The 20200-nt window shown below is 39.5% G+C and overlaps 2 long non-coding RNA genes across 2 annotated transcripts in view; both read left to right on the top strand.

Moving 5' to 3' along the window:
* Positions 1 to 9715, top strand: part of LOC309632314 — a 33702-nt gene extending 23987 nt beyond the window's left edge. Inside the window, exon 2 of the long non-coding RNA XR_014246856.1 lies at positions 7304 to 9715. This is a non-coding gene — a long non-coding RNA (uncharacterized lncRNA). The remainder of the gene's footprint in view (positions 1 to 7303) is intronic.
* Positions 1 to 20200, top strand: part of LOC309632312 — a 1044736-nt gene that overhangs the window by 386987 nt on the left and 637549 nt on the right. The window lies entirely within an intron of this gene.

Here is a 20200-nt window from a genome sequence, read left to right as displayed (position 1 = left end):
GAGTCTAATTTCATAAAAACTATCTGCAAATCTCATTATCACATAGGTGTATTATAATTACTTTAACACTTAATTTAAATATTCATCTCACAATTTTTGCTTTTGCAAATAATAATATGAGTATCTTATTATGTAGATATTGTTCATGTTTCTAATAATTTCCATTGTGAAATGTGTTTAAATGTATAATTATTTGGTAAAATTTTTGAGTAAAATTGAGTAAAATTTTCAAGGCTCTTAAAACATAAGGCAAGTTGCTTTTAAGGACTTGGTCTATGTCAGCATCCATTTATTGTGTTTGATCTTTTGTGGGCCACTTTCAACCTGGAGTCTCATATTTTTTAATTTTGGAAAAGGTGGTACCAATTTATTTATTTAAATTTATTTAAAATTATTCATAATTCTAGATGGAGAAAAGTGAGGAAACACAGACTTCTTGTAATAGAGCTCAATGAATTATACTTTAACTCATTAATGTGCTAGTATATTTTAACAACTGGCTTTCTGAATAAGAAAGAAGTATGCATTATCTACGTACAAAAGTTTATTATAGATTCTATTGATATAAAGGATGTGTAGCATTAATTTACAAATAATAATAGAGTGTCCAATATTCTTTATTGTAAATTCCAGATAGTCAATTGACTCTCACAGAAGGCTTTCACTGATAATTTGCCGAACTATTGTGTCAGCAGCCAGTTTACGTTTGCAATTGACAAGTGAGCATAGTTGTGACGTGAATGTTGGTTGATCAGTTTTCATTTGTGTTAACAAGTAAAAGTCAAGAGTGAAACAGTGAAGTTGTGTGCTGGAACTGCCCTCATGGGAGTTTCTTTGAAGAATTAAATAGTAGTTTTCAAATACTGGATGAATATTTCTTAAGACATTTTGTGCTGTTCACAATATAGCAGCTACAGACAGGGCAAAATTTAAATTTTCATTCTTAACATGTTATTCATCAATTTATGATGTTTAGACAATAAAAATGCCATAAATCAAGCTCTGAAATGAAGCATCTGCTAATTTCCATGCTGTGAATACTTCCACCAGCGCCAATTTAGACCGTCAGCGTGACATCAGGAGTGAGGAGTTGGGCAGAGATACTCTGTAGCAGAGTTTCCGTCATCAAGTCAGACAGACATAAATAACCCCGAAGTGTACCAGTAGTAAAGCATACCAATAGTGAAGTAACTAGGAAGTGATGAGTTCTAAGTATTTATTACCTTTTAAGTATAATTTATTTACGTGTAAGTTTAAATAATTCACCTTTTAATAATGGCTGTTTACTAACTGGCATGCCAGATGCTGGAAAATGTAAAATGTAAAATTATGAAAATGTAAATATAAACCTGAAAGTGTAAGTCATGAAAGTGAACCATTACAAGGCGGCTCTAGCATAGCTGCTTAACCCCAAATGTAATGAAAAATTCATCCGCCTGCAGTTCAAGCAAAAGTGTTGTAATGTCTTATTAAAAACAGTGGTACTTCATCTTACCTCTTCCCTCCACTCAGACCTGTTCCCAAGGTGTGATCCACTTCAACTCCTCTAGCCGATTCCACTGGTATTTTTTATTTTTTTAATTTTTATTAAAAAAATTTTTTTTATTGGAGTATAGTTGCTTTGCAATACTGTGTTAGTTTATACTGTATAGCAAAGTGAAACAGCTATACGTATACACATATCCCCTCTTTTTTAGATTTCCTTCCCATTTAGGTCACCACAGAACATTGAGTAGAGATCCCTGTGCTATACAGTAGGTTCTCATTAGTTATCTGTTTTATACATAGTTGTGTATATATGTCAATCCCAATCTCCCAGTTCATCCCACCCCTTCTTCCCCCTTGATATCCATACGTTTGTTCTCTATGTCTGTGTCTCTATTTCTGCTTTGTAAATGAGATCGTCTATACCAATTTTTCAAATTCCAAATATATGAGTTAATATACAATATTTGTTTTTCTGACTTACTTCACTCTGTATGACAGTCTCTAGGTCCATCCATGTCTCTAAAAATGGCACTATTTCGTTCCTTTTTACGGCTGAGTAATATTCCATTTTATATATGTGTCACATCTTCTTTATCCATTCCTCTGTGGATGGACACTTAGGCTGCTTCCACTGGTGTTTTTTAAAAAATACTTTATTCTTTTTCTTGGTTTATTCATATTAGACCTAACGTGTGGACTTCATGTATTGCTCTCCTACATGCCACATCACCTAACATAGTTAATTATAATTTTTGGTTAAATCAACATCAATATTATATTATAAATATTATAAAAAATTAAAAAAATAAAAAAGTACTTTTGAGCCACATGGTTAAAAATTTCTCCTTTCTTATAAAATCCTTAACATATTGTTAGTGTTAATTACCCTTCACTTCTGATTGATGAATTGATTTCTTTACCTATTTATTTCTACATAATTTTCTCCCACATATGTTAATATCATTACTCCATGTATATTAATATTATTTTTTGTACACATAATAATATCAGTTTTATTTTATTTTATTTTATTTTAATTTCCCTGTACATTTCTAAAACAACCACACTTCAAGATCTCCTAGTTAGTTTCCACTGGTCAGGAACACAGTGGTGGCTCGTTTTAGGGTCTCCCAGGCTGCAGTCAAGGTGTTGGTTGGGTTGTGGTTCTTTCTAGAGCTTGGGGTCCCATCTAAGCTCACGTGGTTGCTGGCAGAATTCAGTTATGAGGGTGTGTGTGTTTTACTGGGATTTTTCTCTCTTTGGTATGTCTTTCTTGTTTTCAAATAATTTCACTTGGTAGTGAGCAAAATATATATTATCTAGAAGTTTTCTTTATTGTGCTCCCAATTTATCCTTTTTCTTAGTTAACATTTTACAATTTCACCTATAGTTTAGAGGTATCCTTGACTCCTACTTATTACCGGTAGAACAATTAATGATCTTATTCTGCTTTCCCCTCTCTCTTTCCATTTTAGCCGCATTCTTTCTACTTTGTTCGAACATATGACATGAACACACCGTTCTTCCACCGGAAGACTTCATTCCCCTTCCTGTCTCTTCTTTCTCTTCTCTGGCATGTTTCCAAGAGGCACCACCCTTTCCCATGAAGCTGCTTCTCCCACGGAAGCGCTGATTCTTCATGGCTACCATTCTAGTCCCAGTCATTCTAAGCCTTTCTCTGTGATTTATCAGGCCCTGATAGTGCTCAGTACTTTGTCACTGCTTTCGGTGATTTGTTTTGCTTTTCTGCTTCCCCCATGCTCCTCTCTGCTCATACACATTCTCTTATCACCCCTTCCATGCTCTTCACACTCAAAGGCTTGGCGGTGGTGGAAGCTGTGTGGAATTTGGAATTTGGTCTTAAGGTTGTGGCAGTCTCTGTTTCCTGGTGCTGCTGAACGTGTAGCCCCTGTGTGCTTTTAATTGCTCATGTGTGGGAGGGGGTGTGGGAAGATTTGAAATCGGGCAGCTGCCATTTTCCTACAGATCTGAAAGTTGAGTAAAAATGGTATTATTTGTTCAATAATGTCCTCTCCACTGTCTAGATTAGTCCCTGATTTTCCCCCTTTGATAATTTTAGTCTCTGTTGTTGTTTTGATCTGTTTTCTGGGAGTTTCTTAGACTTCCTTGTCAATCCCTTTGTTTTAGTCAGTTCAAGCTACATAACAAAAATACCATAGACTGGGCGGCTTAAACAGCAAACTCAGTTTCTCACTGTTCTGGAAGCTGGTGTCCAAGATCATGATTCCTGCAGACTGGCAGATCTGGTATTTGATGGTCAATTTCTTTGTGGTTTGCAGACAGCCATCTTCTTGCTGTGTCCTCACATGGTGGGGTGGGGGGAGAAATAAGGCTCTGGTCTTCTTCTTCTTATAAGGACACTAATCTAAACCCCCTCATGGCCTCCTGTAAACCTAATTTCCTCCCAAAGCCCCATCTCCTAGGACCATAATATTAGGGGTTAAGGCTTCAACCTATGAGTTTTGGGAGGATATAAACCTTCAGTCCATAGAATTGAATTCTTCGTTTTACCTCTCATGTTTTCAATTTTAAATAGTTTTGCCTTGCTTTTGCTTTTTATCATAGCGTCTGGTTCTTCTTTCATGTTTATAGTATATTTTTGTATCTCTCTGAGAGTAATTATAACTTTTTGGAAGTTTTCCCCTTGATCCCTGAGCTGTGTTTGTTTTCCCATTTTTCTATTTCTGTCTCTAGCCATTAAATCCTAGTGCAACCATGATCATTTCTTGCCTGAATTAAGGCAATTGCCTCTGTATCCATCAAGGTCTAACAGGACCATAATAACTACTCTAAGTACTTCAAATAGAGGGACTTTTATAGAGGAAATTGCTTTCATAGTGATGGCTGAGAAGGTGAATGGGATTGTGGGGAAATGCCTTGAGGGCTGCAGGCACAAACGGGTGAGATGATGCTTCCAGACTCCGAAAGCCAGTGTAGTAAGAAAAACCTAGAATCATGCAGGATCTGAACAGTGGATTCTGGCTGCCTGGAAGAGACGAAGAGGGAGAGGAAGACCTAGCTTCTCCCTCGGCCTGTCCCCCATCTTTCCTGGAACCTCTCCTGGCTAACACTGCCAGGAAGCAGCAAAGCTAAACCTAACTGAAATCCTGAGCAGCTACAAAGCCCAGGCCTCCCTGCCATCCCTCTTAGGATAGAGAGCAGAACAAAGAGTGTCAGTGAACCAACCTGGGAGACAAGAGTCTGTTCCCCACACACTGGCAAGAAGGAGCCTTCGAACACACAAGTCCGATCCGCTCTGTCCTCTGCTTAAATCTCTCAAGTGGCTCTGCAGCTATTTCAAGAACAGCAAAGTGGTTTATCACCGCCCAAAAAGACAGGTGCCCGGGGCCCAACTCCTCCTCACACTCACCTTCCTCTTGCCTTGCTGGCCTGCTTATAGCTCCTTGAATCCCTCATGCAAAGCATACTCCTTCTGTGCTGAGCCTGCTTTATTCTCCCTGTACCTCTCTCTCACCAGCTGCCATTTTATCTTTTTGTTGGTTCACTTTTGGGGGGGCAAGAATATAAGCTACATCAAAGGAGGAACTTTATTTATTGCTTTATCCACAGCACCTAGAATATCTAGAATATTGTAGGTAACCACTTAATGCTTGTTGGGTGAACGAGTTCATTAGGCAATTATTCATCGAGCATAGGGAACAAGGACAATGCCGGGGGCACACGTGCATTGTGCAAGGACCTTCCGCTGCATTATTCTCCCACACTCAAGAAAGCAGGGACGTGAGGGGTGTCCTGAGTGTATTTTTTCAAAACCTATAAAATTTATTGAAGTGGAAACCTAGAGGCTTATCTCTCTCTGGTAGTGCTCCCAGAGGATTCAATTTCAAAAAGCAGTCAGCAAAAATTCCCAAAACATTCCTGCAGAAAGAAAAAATACTCTCAAAATACAGAAATAAGAGAGAAAAGAAACCAATTAGCTGAATAAACAATACAGATCATTTGCCCAAAAGCTGCCTCAACCATTTTGTGAGCTGATCATGAAAAAATTACTTTGAATTTTATTTCTTATACGTGTTGCATAAATTAGGAAGAGGGAGAGTAATCCATGGTGTAACTGGCTTCGCTCCAAACTTTCTCCAAAACACACAGAAAAATAAGTTCTAGAAAAACAAGCCAGCAAGTTCACAGAAGTCACTGCCAGAGAGGTCAATTACTCTGAGAAAATTACGGTTTGCAATTTTGGTTTCTTTCTCCTTTGCTCTTGTTGTCTCATGTTATACTTCACCACAGAACTCCTTCAGTGTATCTACACACACTCACACACACAGTCATGCCCTCATAGGTTTTGCCGTCTCCCCAGCACTCAGAACCGTGCCTTCCCCCCAAAATGAGTTGGGTTACTAAGAGAGGGGTGATAAGCAGGGTCAGTCAGAAGATTGATAATAGCATTAGCCTGATGCTGAGCCTGGGCCCTCTGCTGCCCAGGACCAAATGCCCTGGTGTTCAGTCCAATTTGCCCATCTGTTTTCCTACTTCCCACACATGAGTGTTCTGTAAAGGGCCTCTGGTAGCTGCCTGCATGGTGACTTCAGCCATGGGGAATTTTCTCATAATGCTGAACTTCAAAAAAGAAGAAAGGGATTTTCTCTTCCGTTTCTCATAAGAACTCTCTTGGCCCCTTTACAGATTTGCCCATTCTTCTAACTTTTACATTGTTATGAGTGAGATTTTCCTAAAATATTTTAGAACTATTTCTTAGTCTGTGCTAAACCAGAAACAAAATGTCTGTTCTAATGTTCCTCTACAATAAGAACCTGAATTACGGCTAAATAATGACAAGGGAAATGCAATTGATTCTTCTCGATGCGATTAAGTGTCTCGTGCACAACAAATACAGGTGGATTTTGACGTTCTCATGCAAAAAAAGTTACAATTTACTGAGCCTCTGTTACATATACACATACACACACACACACACACACACACACACACACCCACACGCAGACATATATTTATTTTACAAAAAGTCAATCACACTATTTTTAATGTTTCGTGAACCAGTTAACCTGATTTTTGTAAAATTAGCAATGTACATGATGTATTTTTCTATATAATGACCTTGATCTATAGCATAATTTTAATGTCATAATATTGTATTCTATGAGTGTGCCATAATTTATTTGAACATTTTCTATTTTTGGAAGCACAGCTTGTTTCATTTTTTTTGCAATAATGAATAGTATTGCTATGACCAGTCTTAGGCAAACATCTTTTAAAATAGCTCCAATTATTTTATTTAAAAAATTAGTAAGAGTGAAATTACAACAGAGGATTCTGGGAAGAGGGTGGAGTAAGAAGCACCAGAATCTGTCTTCCCACCTAGACAACGACTGCACTGGCAGAATCTGTTTGCTGTAACTATTGTGGAAGTCTGGCGTCTATTAAAGGTTTGCAACTTCCAGGGGGGAAGACTCGGACCAGAAAGCACAGTTAATATTAGTCAATTTCAGTGCTTAGCACGGTAGCAGTCACCCATTCCCCCTCCCCAACCACATGGCAGGCAGCTGTGTGCACATTCCTGAAGCAGCCTGCACACAGCTTGCAAGAGCCAGGGGTGGCGAAAAGGACCCTGTCCACAGACATCAGGTGTCTGTGCTCTGATTGCTGATTGCTGCTTCTGATCACAGAGGTAAAGAAAAGGAGGGGGCAGCCATTTGTTGTATCTCCCACCACTGTTGTGAGCCCCTTCTCATACTGAAGTGAATTCCAGAATATTTAAAGACCAGAACCTTTTCCACACCACCCTATCATTTTTATCTTTTTCTCCTTTTAGGAACCACACACGAAAGACTAGGACATTCAAAAAAACCTGCATGTACAAGGAAAATTAGAAAGTAACTATACACGCCCAGAAAGGCTAAGAGAAGACCTTGAGTTTACACCTCAGACTGATCCTCAACACAGAGACAACCAACAACAATTAAATAACAAAAACAATAACAAATAACAATGAGCATGGAGAAGGCAAAGAATCTGATTTCCAGAGTTAAAATTATTAGATTCAAACGTCCAGTTTTCAACAAAAGTATCACAAGGCATACAAAGAAATAGGAAAACATGGCTCACTCAAAGGAAAAAAAATAAATCAATAGAAACTGTTCCTGAAAAAAATCCTGATGGCAGATCTATTTAGATAAAAACTTTAAAACAATTACCTTAAAGATGCTCAGAGAACTAAAGGAAGATATGAGAAAGTCAGGAAAATAATGTAGGAACAAAATGGAAATATCACTGAAGAGATACAAAACTTAAAAAGAAACCAAAAACAAATTCTGGAGCTGAAAAATACAATAACTGAAATGACAAATTCACTAGAGGGATTCAAAGACAGATTTGAGCAGACAGAAGAAAAAAGTCAGTGAACTTGAAGATAAGACAATAAAATTGATTAAGTCTGGGGAACAGAAAGAAAGAAGATTGAAAAAAAGTTAACAGGGCCTGAAGGACCTGCAGGACATTATCAAGGACACCAACAGACACCTTGTCGGAGTCTCTGAAGGAGAGGAGAAAAAAGAGCAGAGAGACTATTTGAAGAAATAATGCAAGACAGCTTCCCAAATTTTATGAAAAACATTAATATAAACAGCCAGGAAACTCAACAAACTCCATACAAGGTAAATCAAAGAGACCCACTGGTACAAATTATAATCAGCCTTTCAAAAGCCAAGCACAAAGAGAAAATCTTGAAAGCAGAAAGAGAAGTGAATCATCAACGCAAGGGGTACTTGACAAGATTATCAGCAGATTTCTCATCAGAAACTTTGTAGGCCAGAAACCAGTGGACTGATATATTCAAAGTTCCAAAAATAAAAAAAAAAGTCAACCAAGGATCCTACATCTGGCAAAACTGTCCTTCAAAACTGAGGGAGAAAGTAAGACATTTCCAGATAAATCAAAGCTGAGTGAGTTGACCACTAGACCTGCCCTGCAAGAAATGCTCAAGGGAGTCCTGCAACATGAAATGAAAAGCCATTAGATAGTAACTCAATGCAGTCCCTATCAAAATCCCAATGATGTTTTTTGTGGAAATAGAAAAACTCATCCTCAAATCTCAAGGGACCCTGAATAGCCAAAACAATCTTGAAAAAAAGAATAAAACCAGAGGACTCATACTTCCTCATTTCCAAACTTATTACAAAACTACAGTCATCAAAACAATGTGATACTGGTATAAAGACAGACATATAGACCAATGGAATAGAATAAAGTCCAGAAATAAGCCCTTGCATATTAGGTCAAATGATTTTTGACAAGGGTGCCAAGACTATTCAGTGGGGAAAGGACAATCTTTTCAACAAACAGTGCTGGGAGAACTGGATAACCACATGTAAAACTATGAAGTTGGATACCTAGAACTATGTACAAAAATTAACTCAAGGTGGATCAAAGATCTAAATGTAAAACCTAGAACAATAAAACTTTCAGAAGACTACATAGGACAAAAGTTTCAGCATACTGGATCTGGCAATGATTTCTTGGGTATGACACCAAAGGCACAGATAACAAAAGGAAAAATAGACAAATTGAATTTATTGAAAAATTTAAAACTTTGTCATCAAAAGACACTATCAACAGAGTAAAAAGGCAACCCACTGAATGGGAGACAGTATTTGCAAATTAGGTATCTGATAAGCGATTAATATCCAGAATATATAGAGAAATCCTAAAATTCAACAACACAAAAATAAACAACTGATTCAAAAATAGGCAAAGGAATTGGATAGACATTTCCCCAAAGTAGGTATACAAATGGCCAATAAGCACATGAAAAGATGTTCAACATCACTATTTATTAGGGAAATGCAAATCAAAACTACAATGAGTTTCCACCTCACACCCACTATGATAGCCACTATCAAAAAAAGAAAACAAATGTTGGTGAGAAACTGGAACGCTTGTACACTGTTGGTGGGAATGTAAAATGGTATAGCTACCATGATAAACAGTATGGTGTTTCCTCCCCCAAAATAAAAATATAATTTCCATGTGAAAGCAGGGTCTCAAAGAGATATTTGTACACCCAGGTTCTTAGTAGCATTATCACAGTAGCTAAAACATGGAAACAACCCAAGTATCCATCAATGGATGAGTGGAAAAGAAAATGTGTTATATATGTACAATGGAATATAATTCAGCCTTAAGGAAGGTAATTCTGAAACATGCTACAGCATAGATGAACCTTGAAGATATTATGCTAAGTGAAATAAGCCAGTCACAAAAAGATAAATAGTGTATGATTCCACTTCATAGAGATAGAAAGTAGAGTGGTGGTTGCCAGGGACTGGGAGGAGAAGAAATGAATGAGGAGTTATTGTTGAATGGTTGTAGAATTTCAATTTTACAAGATGAAAAACATTCTGAAGATGGATGGTGGTGATGGTTGGACAACATTATGAATATAATTAATACCACTGAACAGTACACTTAAAAATGGTTGAGATTGCAAATTTTATGTGTATTTTACTACAATAAAACACAATGAAAAAAAGTAAAATTGCTGGGTCAAAATATGTGCATACTGCCAAAATTGTTGATGTCTATTATCAAATTGACTTACAGAAAGTTGGTGCCTATTTACTGATTGGAGGGGTCATTTTTCCTTTAGGAAATTGATATGCTAAAGTACCTCTCTCATGTGTGTCTTTCCCACCCACTCTTTAATTATGTCCCCTGAGAGCTTGTAAAACGCTGCTACCTTCTAAAGGTAGGTATGATTTTCAAAGTTTTAGGAAGAGAGCATATCTCTAACATCCACTGTGGAGGAGAGTGCTTTCATGGCTGTCCTTTGTTGGCTATGGATGCTCATGGAACTAAAATGGTCCCTGGTTTCAGGAGGTGTGGGAACATGCTGAGATGGCAGAGGCCAGGTCACAGGCCCACCTAAGGCATGTGATACGGGAAGCAGATTACGGCTACCATATTAGATAGTAGAGTGCATTTTTCAGAATGGTCTGATCACAGAGATCTCTGGAGCTCTACTTGCCATTCCATTCCTGATTAATAGTTTATTTATTGCCTTTGAATGATTTGGTTGTAGGTTTGCTAATTATTATAGCATTATATCATTAGCAAGGTGAGAGTATCCAGTAACCTAAGCAACTATCAGTGGTGCTGATGTGGCTTCATCTTAGCCAGATGTTTCCCCACTTGTTGGAATGTTCTTGGCTTATCTTCTTATGATCAAGAGATCGTAATTATTCCACCACCTCTTTCTTCTTATCTTGCCTATTTCTTCTTACATTTTACTAATCAAGCCTGGCTTCTTAAATTCACTGATATTTTATATTCTCTTTCCATACACATAATATACAGAATGCTTCCAAGCACATACTTATTCAGTATACTCCAATTTTCTTTTTTATAGTTTAATTTTACTCTTTAATCCATGTTGAAATGAATTTTGAGTGAGCCTTTTTTCTAACTAGTTAATCAATAATCCAATTACTATGCATTAAATAATTCCTATTTTCTCCATTGATCTGAAATACAAACTCTATCATATACTAAGTTATCATGTTCTTAGATAGATTTCTGCATTTTCTCTTCAGTTTCATCAATGTGCCTGCCTATTTTGATAGTGATGCAATATTATTAAATGTATTGTAACTTTACATTATGATGCCTGGCAATGAAAGTGGCCTTTTATATGTTTCCTTCTGCATTTAATGTGTGTATGAGGTAAGGTTTGGATAATTTTTACTCCACTGCATGTTTTTCAAGATGACCCTTAGCTTCATTTTGTTGATTTATGAAGAGTGTCTATCTGGTATTTTGTATAGAGCTACCTGAAATTTAAAAATCAACTTTGAAAAATTGATTTCTTTACAATATTGCTTTCTCCTTCTCTTCCCTACCTCTGCTCCAGTAGGAACATAGTATGCTTCTCAGTTTATATGATTTTTAGAAGTATTCCTAAGTAATTTTGTTGTTTTATTCACTTATGACCTGAGTCATCCTTCCTTCTCAAGCTTGTTTCTATGTATTTTATATTCTTGTTTCAATATTTAATACTAATATCTAATAACAACTGAGTACTTATAGTGTCCTAAACCCCTCACCTACTTTATTTCACTTATTTTTCCAAAGTGCCTTATGATGTAGGTATTATCATTGTTTCTGTTTTGCAGATAAAGTAATTGAAGCCTAACTAGGTTTAATAATTTGCTCAAAATCACACCATGTGTCCTCTTATTTACTACATCAGGGAACCTAGATTTTAGAGAACAAAAGAACTACCTGGGGGTCTGTTTAAAATAGTTAAAAATTTCAGAATCCTTGGCCTATGCTCTGAGATTTTGAGTCAGGAATCCTGGGGATCTCAGGAATCTGTACTCCTCCTCCCCTAGCCTGGTGTGGGTGACGTGATCCACACCATGGGAAGGATTGCACTGAGGTGGGTATCATGTGAATGGTGTCTTTTTCCATTCTATTTTCCTACTGGTTATTTTGCTAGAATATTAATAGGAAACCAACTGATGACTGTGTATTTATTTTATATCTTGCCACCATCTAAGCCATCATACATACATACAAAAAGTTTTCACTTCATCCTTTTGGGATAATGAGATAGATGATCATAGCACCTGGCACAATGTCTCAGTAACTATTAAATAAATGAGTAAATTACCTGAAAATATTGTAAATTTCCTTTCTTTGATGGCGTTTATATTGACATCGATGGGGCATTTTCTATTAGCTAGGACCTCCAGAACAATATTAACTAACAGCATCAGCACTTTGTTCTTTTTTGTTCCTGCTTTTTAACATTCAACACAGACAACAGAAGGTAACAGAGGTAGGAATTCTGATAGGCTACATTTATCTTCCTAAATAACAATTGAGCTATTATCCATTTTTTCTGAATGTAATTAACTTTTGTAAATATTTTTATATTCTTAAAATATTTTAAATATTTATAAAAACAGATCTTGAGATTTACTTGAATGTTGAAATTAAGGCAACAGTGTCCATAAAGTATTTTGATAAGACAGATCATGGAAAACTCAAATACAAGTTAAGAAAAAAAAAGAGAAATATAGTCTAAAAGATTTGTTTTAAATGTTGCCTAAGGTCTAGCTCCTGAGGTCAACGCCCTTAACTTCCCACTAAAAGACATAAACTCACCACACTAAAAATTAAGAGCCACAGAAAGGTCATTTTCAGAACTTGGGAAGAATCTCAACTGCATGAGATCCATAGGGTCAATTTCTGTAGGTTTTACGAGAAACCTATAGCAACATGGAGCTCACCGGTGTGGAGAGGACAAAAATCTGATTGGCATGGATTTTGGAGAGAATTGAAAGAGAGAAGTTGGAAATGGCAAGTGTGTAGTAGTGAGAACTCTTTAGAGTAGATTTGCTGTAAAAGCGAGCTGAGAAATCAGGCAACAGGGGGAGGCACAGTGGTGTCAAAAGAAGGATTTCTTTCGATGGAAGGGGTAATAAAGTGTTTGCAAAATTAGGGAGAGACCCAGCAGAGTGGGAAAAACTACTGATTCAGGGGAGTGAGAGACAAAGAGAGAGAGAGAGAGAGTAAGTAAGAGGGAATGAGATGTGGTGAACAAGTTGAGATGTTGGCCTCAACGTTGTAATCGGAGAGAAAGCAGGGACTTTGTGGGCACAGATCCAGGTGGGCGGGTAAGTGTGAAGAAGGGGGCTGTGGGCATCCTCCCTTAATTGCTTTATTTTCTAAGTGGAAGGGAGCCAGGTGACTACTGAGAAGGAGGATGGGAGGAAGGCATGGGAGGTGTGAAGCAACACAGAGAGAATAGTAGTCAACAAGGAGAGAGGGAGAATAAGTGCGTGAAGGAGTTTCGATATTACAAGGGCCACTGAGGCTGTGGTCATGACCTTGAAGGAGACAGAGCAGTATGGTCTCATCCAGCTGAGCCACATGGCTTCAAGTGCAGAGTAATCCTGTCAAAATAATGATGACGTTAGACATGTGCGTAAGGATGTTCCCTGTCCTCCGAGACAACTTCTTCCCACCTGACGAGACACCTGCAAAGGAGCTGCACTGACTTCTCAGTGGAAGAAAAATGGGGATGTGTCCAGGGGGAGAGGGGAGAGGAAGGGGAAGGCACTCGTCCAGGTAAACAATCTTGTTCCTGGCACTAATAAAAGAATGAAACATCAACAGGGGCAGAAAGCATTAGGACAAATGCGAAATGTGGCCAACTTGTTATATTTGAAAATCAAGGTGAAGATTATTTGAAATTGATCAAAAGCTGAATTGGTCACACACAACAGGGCTGTTCTAGGTTAGTAGTATTAAGTATTCAGTATTCACGCAAATGGAAACCTCTCAGTATGTACATTCAACTTGAGCCCGCAGCTGGGGTTATAAAATACTCTCAAATAGTATATCAGTGACATTGCTAATGTTTTTTAAACGGCTCTTATAAAATCTCCACACTCTTTGCCTCCATTCTGTGATTTTCTAAAAAGTAAACTTGTTTCATTAAATGTTCTGAATAACCAAACAAACTTAAATGGTTCTTTCTGGGTAAATATCTCAACTTTTAAGGAAAGCTAACTGTTAGGCCAAATGGTCCCCAAGGTGTGTGGTAACTCCCAGGCAATGGTGCTCTGGTCAGAGGAGGGGTCTCTGGGGCACAGCCGTTCAGAGCTAGCTGAGGGGCACCTGCCGTCCTCACGGGCCTCGTGCAGCCGCCCGGATATGCTCACCAACCGCTGCAAGGGTTTGGGGCCAGCCTGGAAGAGACGCCCGCCCTCCTGCCCCGTGACCACCCTTCCCTGCCAGTTTGGCTGGGAACCCCTGCAGGGCGCCGGCCCCAAGGGTGAAAGCAGCCTGGGAGAGGCAGTCTCCACTCTACCGCCACTGCTGCGGTGAGACGGACCTGCTGTGCATGTTTTAATTTTAACTCGAGCTTTGGAGTTAGCTCCCTGATACACATGCCAAACTGCTCTGTGGCTGCCGGCTTCCTCCTTCTGATTTTATCCATTGAGGTGGGCTCTGTCTAGAGATCATGAGGTCTATGAAGTACAAGGCTTCATAGGAGCACCAGCCTTTGGGTTGCCTGTCCTTCAGGAGGCTTTGGGGTCAGAGTAGGTGGGTGGTTTTGCAAAGAGAGGAGGCTTAATTGAAAAACAAAAATTCAAGAACCAGCCCCTGACCTGAGAATTGCAGCAAGTGGGGTGAGTCTAAAAGTTCTTAAAAGTCTAAAAGTTGCTCATTTTAGTTACTCATCCTGCTCCTGCATCAGTGAGGAGACCCGAGCCTCCGTCTCAGGCAATAAATCGACAATCACTTGTAAAGAAATCATTGACACTTCCTCACTTTGCATAAATTTAATGTTTTCGATTCTCTGGCGTAGCTTGCTAAAGATGTGCATAGATGGATTTCAACCAGATTCTAAATTCTCCAAATTCTATACAAAGCATAAATCTTACATGTACAGATCTGGGGAAGCAAACAAATGGACAAAATTGTTACAAAAGCATTAGTGTCCCAACTCTAATATGTTGAGTAAAACCCATGTGACTAGTCAAATGCAGACAGAGGGAAAACAGGAAAACCCTGAATGTGATTTCACACACGCTTTCCCTACACGGGAGCGGGGAGGCTGGGCGAGCTCCCTCTTTTTTGTTTTTTGTTGTTGTTATTCCAACTTTTCTTTACAAGAAAGATTGTTGTTTTCTAATCTTTTTAGCACTCAGACATCCTTTATCATTGCTAGCTGACTTGCCAGGGCCAAATAAAGGGAAGGCACCCTCCAAGTGTGCCTGAGTTTTGTTATTCTGTCTAAGGCTGCTGTACTGATTCACAGCAAGAGAAATACCAGCTCTGGAGAAGGGATAGAGCCAGTGCTCGTATGCCAGGAAGCTTTGTACCTCTTTAAAAGATAGCAGAATTTCCCTCCCACATTATAAAAATCACAAGCTCCATGTGGAAAATTTGTAAAATGAAATAGAAAAATATATACTTTTAAATCTACTGCTTAGAGATAGTCATTGCTAAAGCACAGGGGTTTTCATTCCAATTTTTTATAAATTTAAATCATTCTGCCATTGGTTTTGTACCATGATGTTTTTTCACCCATGTAGCCATTCTCATACTGGTAGATCTATCCAGTCTGAAGGTTGCTAAGGGCACGTTAATGGGCAACATTCCTCAGTACAATTTTTAGTAGGGAGCAGACATTTAATAGGGGCTAAACAAGGAGCAGCTGTTATTATTATTGCTGAAATGCAATCTTTTCCTACTCTACAGCCTGGTTCTTTGACATAGTGGGCAGATAGAAAACTTGAAAAACTCTGATGCCTGGTAGAAATCCCCACAGGGCATCATTCTATGTCTGACCTGCCTGTAGCGTTTGGCTTAGAGGGGCCACACCTCCCAAGATTCAAGGTATCATTAACAGTCTTCCCCCGCAGGGCTGCTGCAGGGGCGTGTGACCAGGACAGTGGTCATGGCCCCTCTCTCAGAAGCGCCCACTCTCAGAAGGGTCCTGTGCTTGGTTTTATGCTCTACTGCTGCCATCTTGAGATTCTTAAAAATTTATCTCTGAACTTGTATTTTGTCAGTGAAGTCCGATGGGCCAATGGAGCGTGCTTGCGAGAAGAGGAGAAACACAGGGTCTGTGTGTCTGCTGTCCCCCCCTCCCAATCCCACAGGACATCAGAGTCCCCACGAGTCCAAGGGACCCACCAGACTGGGACTTCAGTGGGACTCAGTGAGTCACAAGGTGTCAAGCATGTTACCTCTGTGTCTGAGTAAGCAGGGTACTGACAGCCCCAAGAGGTTACACTTTTTGTCTGATTTAGAACTTGCTTTGAATGGAGAAAGAATGCATTTGCACTCTAAGAAACAGGAACAACCAGGGAAACCTTTCTTATTCTTGTTACTTTCTGACGTTAGCCAACCACTTACGCTGCAGAAGAAAAAAGAAGGAAATGGAAATATAATTCCTCTTCCTTGAGCCCTTCTTTGTCACCAGCAAGCTAAAGATAGGGAGTGTTGGTAGCATGTCAAGAGATGAAATAAAAATAGTAGGGTTTTGTGTAAGTTTCCACTGTCCTGGTAAGAACAAAATGCATATACATGGACAAACTAGGAGATAAAAATGTGTGGATCTTGGGCTTCCCTGGTGGCGCAGTGGTTGAGAATCTGCCTGCCAATGCAGGAGACACGGGTTCGAGCCCTGGTCTGGGAAGATCCCACATGCCGTGGAGCAACTAGGCCCGTGAGCCACGATTACTGAGCCTGCGCGTCTGGAGCCTGTGTTCGGCAACGAGAGAGGTCGCGATAGTGAGAGGCCCGCTCACCGCGATGAAGAGTGGCCCCCGCTCGCCGCAACTAGAGAAAGCCCTCGCACAGAAACGAAGACCCAACACAGCCAAAAAAACAAATAAATAAATTTATAAAAAAAAAAAAAAAAAAAAGTGTGGATCTTGGTTATTGCGTGGCTAGGCTGCTCCAGGTGGCTTTTCCTGGTAGTTACTACTTCCAATCAGGCACCCTGGTCTCCAGGAGGGAGATCACCAGCAGAGCACCGTTTTCGTTTTAAGCCATGGGTGGTAACTTGTTCTCATGGCCATGCTGGGTTCTCTGCTTGGGGTCCGTTGTGCTCTCTGAGCCAGGCTCTGGTCTGGGCACAGCACCTACAGAAATCCCGCACTCCCAAAGGAACTTTTTGGGAGCCCTGGACCACGTGAGAAACGTTTCTCTCAATGCGCTTTCACCTCTGCAGCAATCTTGCTTCCAGGTCTAGCCGGATACCTACTGCTCCATCTCTGGATTTTGATAACTTGATAATTCCAGTATGAGGTCTGGAGAACCAAACATGATATTATCCTTGTAACTTGTACTTTACTTACTTTTCCATCTTCTCTCTTTGTAAAGACAAAGCTCAGAATCTCCCTGGTGATACATACCTTATTATATGCCAGGGCATCTAAAGCATTTTCAGTCCATAAAATGGTACACCCAAATCTTCATCCCCTTGGGGGTTTTTGATGCTACCTTGTTGAAGTGTCACAAAAAGTGCATTTGGTCTCTAATATTTGATACACAGACTGTATAAAAACATCCACTGCCCAAAAATATAGTTGAAGGGTGCATTTACTTAATTTCTTTCATTATTCAAGCCACAGCTTTAGATTAACAGGTGCCTGATACAGCTTTGTTCAGAGAGTGAACTGGAGATGCCATTCTTACGGTTACTGCACCTTTTAAAACAACTTGAAAAGTGTATAGCCTGTAATCCTAACTCCTGGGGAGAGTTAGGTTTTGTGTCTGTGTGTGTGTGTGTATGTGTGTGCAAGAGTTAGGTTTTGTGTCTGTGTATGTGTGTGTATGTGTGTGCGAATGTGTGTATGTGTGTGCAAGACTTAGGTTTTGTGTCTGTGTGTGCGTGTGTGTGCAAACGTGTGTATGTGTGTGCGAGAGGTTTTTGTGTCTGTGTGTGCGTGTGTGTGTGCGAACGTGTGTATGTGTGTGAGAGTTAGGTTTTGTGTCTGTGTGTGCGTGTGTATGTGTGTGCGAGAGTTAGGTTTTGCGTCTGTGTGTGCGTGTGTATGTGTGTGTGAACGTGTGCATGTGTGCGCGTTCTCTAAGAACAGAGGTCTCTTTCGGTGAATTCCAGTTCTTTGTAAAACTAGCATTTAAAGAAAATTTTTCTGCCATTAGAAGTGATTAATCCACCCCCACTTTTTCTCTCATCAGTGAATTAAATTAACATGGTGTGTTCCTTCCTTTGAGAGATTAGCAATGAAAACTGTTCCACCTTTCCTCATCAACACACACCTGAGAAATTGAAATAGGTGCCTGTTCTTATTTGTTGCTGCTTGTGCTGGCTGTTTGTACGATGACCTTCAGCCAGTTTTCTTTCCACGCATTTGCATTCATCTGAAGAGTCATTTCAAATCATTTTCTAAGGTTTTCAGAGACACCAGATCCTAAGCTTTAGTCATCATCAAATGAGTTAAAATAAATGCACTTCTACTAACGTATTCATATTCAGAACCTACAAAGAACACTCATTTCTTAATAAAGGTACGTGTTTAAAAGAACGAAGAGCTGAATTTTAGATCAGTGCTTTCTGCTTAAGGCACTGAATAAACTAGGCAAAAGAAAAATAGAGAAAAAGAATCCGTTTGCCTTGCCTCCTTCCCTCATTGGGCATTTTCTTGTTATTACTAAGGAATCCGTCCCTCAAATGGCCAGTTGCCCCTTGTGGCTGCTTCTCATAGTGACATGTCTGTCTGCCATCCAGATCTGAGAAGTGATACTTAAAAATGGGACACTTTTCTTACTTGCATTAATGATTCACTATTTAACAAAATCTTTGGGCTGCCAATGAGAATGCTCCCATTTCAAATTAATTTTCCTAAAATTAAAAGTCCATGAGTTTCCCCTATGGATGATGAATTCAGGGAGGTGGTGGTGAGGCACATCTTTGAGGATAGAGCATCTTAAGACATGCTCCAGAGTTATAGGACCATTTCAGATCTCTGAGTGGGCTCTTTACTTGGACATCAACTGTCTGCTTGATGTCTCCACTTGGAGATCTCCAGGTTAACTTGGCCTCAATGTATCCTCACATGGAACCATGATCTTCCCATCCAAGGCTATTGTATGAAAACGCGGTGTTCCCTGTCTCAGGATGGCACCACTCTACCCAAGTGTAAAAGCCAGACTCCTTGATATTTCTCCCATCTCTTCATTGGAGGACCCCCCCCCCCAATCTTTCAGGTCCCAGCTTAATGCTTTAGAACCTCTATCAACACCCAAGCGAAGTCTGTCTTTTTAATTTCTTACATTGTCCTGTACTTTGTAGGCATATTATTTACTAAATCAATCAATTACTATTTAAGTGGGTGGTTATTTGTGTGACTTCTCTCCTGTGTTAGAATGTTAACACCAGGTAAGCAAGGACTGAAACAATTTGTTCACCATTGCATTCCTAGATCCCTTTCCTAGCTCTAAGCAGGCACTTAGGAAGTGTTTGGAATATGAATGCCAAATATGTTATGACAGCAAGTAATGTATGAGCATCAGAAAGATTCGACAATGTGACAACCCCTGCCCTGCCAGCCTTGCAACACACAAATCCATTGACAGTGCTGTATTCTACTAGTACTGTTGACAGGACCTTTCTTCATATCTAAATGGCCTCTGCAGAGTACGAAATTCTCATTCCCATTTATTTGCTTTATTATATATCACCTGTAAGCTTCTAGAGGGACGCAACTAAAGGAACTCATCTGGGATTATTATTAACAGTGCAGCCAAGATCGCCAGAGTTCTCTGAGATCTGTCTCTTTTATTTTCCTGGAAACACAGAAAAACGGCCTCCCAGAGCCCGTGCAGTGAGTTGGGTATTGACTGTGTTCTGGCCAGTGGGACGTGGTGGGCATGATGTCAGCACTTCTGGGCTGCACATACAGAGCTCCTTCTCCTCCAGGGGCAAGCTTGGAGGCTGCATGTTGCATATGGAAACACCACAGATAGAAGGAGCCTGGGTCATTGAGTCACTGCTGGGAGGAGAACCATCCAACTCTGACTGGACTGTGACACGAAGAAGAAAAACATTTATTGTGTTAAGCCACTGAGATTTGAGAACTGGTACAGCAATTAAATTACCAGGACGAATATAAAAATATTGGTACTCTGAAAGGCTATAATAACAAAAATCTGATGTCTGACA

Source organism: Balaenoptera borealis, assembly GCF_965194805.1.
Source record: "Balaenoptera borealis genome assembly, chromosome: 7".
Lineage (NCBI taxonomy): Eukaryota > Metazoa > Chordata > Mammalia > Artiodactyla > Balaenopteridae > Balaenoptera > Balaenoptera borealis.
The sequence above is the reverse complement of the archived record's forward strand: the minus strand, read 5'-3'. Positions and strand labels throughout refer to the sequence as shown.